Consider the following 5,121-nt stretch of genomic DNA (forward strand, 5'->3'; position numbering starts at 1 on the left):
TTTGTTCTAAAACCATCTCAGCAACAAGAGCGAATACAACCAACTTAACTGCACACCTGAGAGTGAGAGGCTGACAGTCTTTTTTTTGTATTTATAAGGGCTTTATTTATTTATTTTGGTATTTTTACATGTTGTTTTGGATATTTAAATTTTCTTTTTTTGCATTTGGAAATATTTTTGTTAAATAAATGTTTATTTCTCTTTAAAAGGGTGTACTTGCATCATTGTGCCTTTATCATCATTATATAAGTTTAAAAAATAGTCTAAAAACAGCAAAATCACAACAATAATAAAAATGGTCTTAAAAGCACAATATTGCACAATATTTAAATTTTTTTTAGATATTTTATGGGGCTTTGTAGCCTTTAATGTATAGGACAGACAAGAGTAAAGGGGGGAGAGAGAGAGGGAGTGACATGCAGCAAAGGGCCACAGGCTGGAGTCGAACCCGGGCCGCTGCAGCAACAGCCTTGTACATGGGGCGCCTGCTCTACCACTAAGCCACCAGCACCCCAATATTGTGCAATATTATCGCTTATCGCAATAATTTCTGTCGCAATTAATCGCCCAGCAAAATTTGTTATCATGACAGGTGCTACAAACTTTCTGGTCTGTGCTACAAAATTATCACCCTCTGTAGCAACACAGCCCTGATTAATGATATTGAATAGTCTTCGTATATTGTCAGAACCATGTCTTTTTTCAATAAAGCCTGTCTGATCGGGGTGTATTAAGGTGGAGATAACTGTTTCTAATCTCATGGCTAGAGCATTTGTGATGATTTTTAGGTTTGTGTTTATAAGTGATAATGGGCGGTAGCTGGAAGGTTGCACTGGATCTTTATTGGGTTTGAGTAGAACTGATATAACAGATGTATTCATGTGTGAAGGAATTTGTGATGTATTTTGTTAGTTTGTAAAATAAAGGGGATAGTATGTGCCAAAATTGTTTATAGAGTTCAGGAGGAAAGCCATCAGGTCCGAGTGATTTATTGTTGGGCATCTGGAGTAGGGCTTTATAGAGTTCATCTGATGTTAGTGGCTTGTCAAGTGTGTCTGCATCTTGTTTGGATAGTTTGGGTAGGTCCAGGTTATTAAAGGACGATTGTATCTCTGATGGGTCAGGGTCTGTATTTGAAGAATATAGGCTAGTGTAGAATGTAGGGTCGGTCTGCTTTTTGTAAAAAAAACCACATCAAGTCGGTAATACTGGCTTGTCGTCACTTGGGGGCGCAATTGACTCATTTAAAATAAAAAATTACCATAGGACAACAGAGTGACAGTAACAAGATGTTTCTTTTCATTCATTCATTCATTCTATCGCAGGGCTGACACATAGAGACAAACAACCATTCACACTCACATTCACACCTATGGACAATTCAGAGTCACCAATTAACCTAGTCCCCAATCGGCATGTCTTTGGACTGTGGGAGGAAGCCGGAGTGCCTGGAGAGAACCCACGCTGGCACGGGGAGAACATGCAAACTCCACACAGAAGGGCTCCCACGCCCGGGATCGAACCGGCAACCCTCTTGCTGTGAGACGAGAGTGCTAAACACCACACCACCGTGCCGCCCATTGTTTCTTTTATTCCTTGTAAATAAATTTTGCAGCTTACTCAATCAGTGCAAACAAGGGTTGCCTCCTTCGTCTGGCTCAAAGCCAAAGTGTTGCCGTAGCGGCGCATTCTTTTATTTCGTTGAGACTAAATTGTCCGCCATTATTACTCCCGTCTGTGGGTATGTCCCAAGTCTCTTAAAATTACTGCTAACCGCCTAACCTAGCCACCTAACCTAACTGTTTAGTCCCTCCCACTTAGGAAAACATTTAAGGAGTCAGGAGTTAGGAGTGAGGAGTGAGGATTGCTGATAAGAGACATGACACGGCCTTACTCTGAAGCATCACGTGAAGCGACGTCCTGTCCTGATGACGGTGGCACAGCCGGATCTGCTGCATAACGGAGCCAGCATTTGGCTTACATCCCAAGACCAAAATCTGTCGTGTATTGTTTTAATAGTTCCCCACCTCCCACCCATCCTCTCCGGCCCCTACCCTCAAAGTCCATAAACAGGTTCAACACACATTGATTCCATATAAGAAAATAAAGTACAGCAAGAAAAAAGATGAATAATTTAGTCAAAGTCAAAGTCAGCTTTCTTGTCAATCCTACAATATGTACAGGACATATAGAGGATCGAAACTGCTTTTCTCTTCAGACTCTCGGTGCAGACAGTACACTTGACATAACATGCAAATATAAAATATAAGATAAGATATAAGATATAAGATATAAAGAGTTATACTCTAAAAAAGTAAAAAGGCACAGTGGTAGCGACAGTGCAATATGAGAAACAGATCAGTAGTGCAAATTGAGCTTATGGACTGGATAAAGTGTATGTGTGCATGTATAGCTCAGAGTTCAGTGTTGATGGGGTGAGGGGGTTTGTCGTCCAGCGATTGAGTGGGCAAGGGGCAGAGAGGGAAGGGGGGCAGAGCAGGGAGAGAGTTAAGCATCCTGACAGCTTGGTGGAAAAGGCTGTCTTTCAGTCTGCTGGTCCTGGCCCATAGACTCTGCAGTCTCCTCCCTGATGGCAGCAGGCTGAAGAGGCTGTGCGACGGGTGGGTGGGGTCACCAGTGATGCAGAGGGCTTTTCGGGTGAGGCGGGTACAGTATGTATCCTGAAGGGAAGGGAGAGGGGCACCGGCAATCTTCTCAGCTGCTCTCACGATGCACTGGAGGGTCTTACGGGGCAGGCGCCGTACCACACCGTGATGGAGCTGGTCAGGATGCTCTCAACGGCGCCTCTGTAGAAGGTCTGCATGATGGGTGCCAGGGGTCTAGCTCTTCTCAGCTTGCAGAGAAAGTAGAGGCGTTGGTGGGCTTTCTTGGCCAGTGATGTGATGTTGTTGGTCCAGGAGAGGTCCTCTGTGACGTGCACACCCAGGAACTTGGTGCTGCTCACCCTCTCCACAGCAGCCCCGTTGATGGTCAGAGGGGCATGCTGGCTGTGCACTCTCCTGAAGTCCACAACAATCTCCTTCGTCTTCTCGACATTCAGAGAGAGATTGTTGTGTCCACACCACAAGGCCAAAGGGTTCACCTCACTCCTGTAATTTGTCTCATCGCTGTTGCTGATGAGACCCACCACGGTCGTGTCATCCGCAAACTTGATGACGAGGTTTGAGCTGTGCGATGGTGTGCAGTCGTGGGTCAGCAGAGTGAAGAGGAGGGGGTTCAGCACACATCCTTGGGGGGCCCCTATGTTCAGTACGATGGTGCTGGATGTGTTGCTGCCGACCCGTACCGCCTGTGGTCTCCCGGTCAGGAAGTCCAGCAGCCAGTTGCACAGCGCGGTGTTCAGCCCCAGCCGGTCCAGCCGGGAATGAGTTGTTGGGCGATGATGGTGTTGAACGCTGAACTGAAATCAATGAACAGCATTCTGACGTATGTGTTTTTTGAGTCCAAACGTGTGAGGGCTGTGTGGAGGGTAGTGGAGATGGCATCATCAGTCGAGCAGTTGGACCGATATGCAAACTGAAAGGGGTCCAGGGAGGGGAGGAGGACAGACTTGATGTGTTCCATGACCAGCCGTTCAAAGCACTTCATGAGGATGGATGTAAGTGCGACTGGGTGGTAGTAATTGAAACAGGAGGGTGATGACTTCTTCGGGACAGGGATGATGGTGGTGGTTTTGAGGCACGTGGGGACAACAGCCTGGCTCAGGGAGATGTTAAAGATGTCTGTGAAGACATCTGTGAATTCCCCTGCACAGTCCCTCAGCACGCGGCCAGGTATGTTGTCTGGACCCGAGGCTTTGCGAACGTTGATCTTACTAAGTGCTCTTCTTACCCTGTCCGGGGTCAGTGTCATCACCTGGTCGCCAGGAGGGGGTGGGGTCTTCTGTACAGGCTGTTACGTGCCTCGAAGCAAGCAAAGAAGTCATTCAGCTCATTCAGCAGTGAGGTGGTACTGTTGCAGGACTGCGGTGGGGGTTTGTAGTCTGTGATGGTCTGTATCCCCCTCCACAGGCTCTGTACATCTTTGCTGTCACTGAAACAACGGGCTATCTTCTTGGAGTACTGACTTTTAGCTTCTCTGATGCCACGGGACAGGTTGGCCCTAGCTGTTCTCAGGCCCACCTCGTCTCCAGCTTTGAAGGCGGCGTTTCGAGCCTTCAGGAGCCTGTGGACCTCCCCTGTCAGCCACGGCTTCTGATTGGCCTGAACAGTGATGGTCTTGAGATCTGTTACATCATTAATGCACTTGGTGATGCAGGCAGTGATAGTGTCAGTGTACTCCTGAATGTCTGTGTTGTTGTTGTAGGTGGCAGCCTGCTGAAACCTCTTAATAACCATAAACTCCACTAACAGTGAGCAGTGTTTGCAGACCACAACAGCGTCTCGACACCAGGCATCATTGATGTAAACACAGAGTCCCCCGCCGCGGGTCTTACTTCCTTTAACAAGAGCTCTGTCTGCTCGGTAGCATGTTAGCCCCTCAAGCTGAATGGCGTGGTCCGGGACGTTGTTATTGAGCCATGTTTCCGTAAACACAAAAACACAGCAGTCTCTCATAGTCCTCTGAGTTGTCTGTAGCAGTCGTATACAGTCCAGTTTATTGTCCAAAGAGCGTACGTTAGCCAGAGCAATGGTGGGGATGGCCGGCTTGTGTGGGTTAGCTGCTAGCCTAGCTCGGATACCTCCGTGCTTACCCCTCTTCTGCTTCCTCTCACGCCACTTGTGGCGCCGCCACAGTGGGCGAGATGCAGGGATGGGGGTCGGTGGTGGTGCTGGCCTCCGGAGCAGACCGTCAGTAGTCACGTAGCTCTTCTGTACACGCAGAGTTTAATTCCAGAAATGTGGTTCTGCCGACGTCGAGCAGAAACTCACAACAGTATGTGCGCTTCGGAACAGGTAGACATGACGAAGACATACAAAAACACAGCGACTTACAAGACGAAAAAGACGAAAGCACCATTTTGTCGGGTGAGAGAGAAGCCACTGCATCTGCACGCACCACCACGTGTATGCTTTGCTTACTTAGCAGTAAGCAAAGCATAGAATTAAGTGTTTAGCTAGCCTATACCTATACCTATCTAATATAACAATGCATAATCTG

This window comes from Epinephelus fuscoguttatus, linkage group LG6, assembly GCF_011397635.1.
Source record: "Epinephelus fuscoguttatus linkage group LG6, E.fuscoguttatus.final_Chr_v1".
Lineage (NCBI taxonomy): Eukaryota > Metazoa > Chordata > Actinopteri > Perciformes > Serranidae > Epinephelus > Epinephelus fuscoguttatus.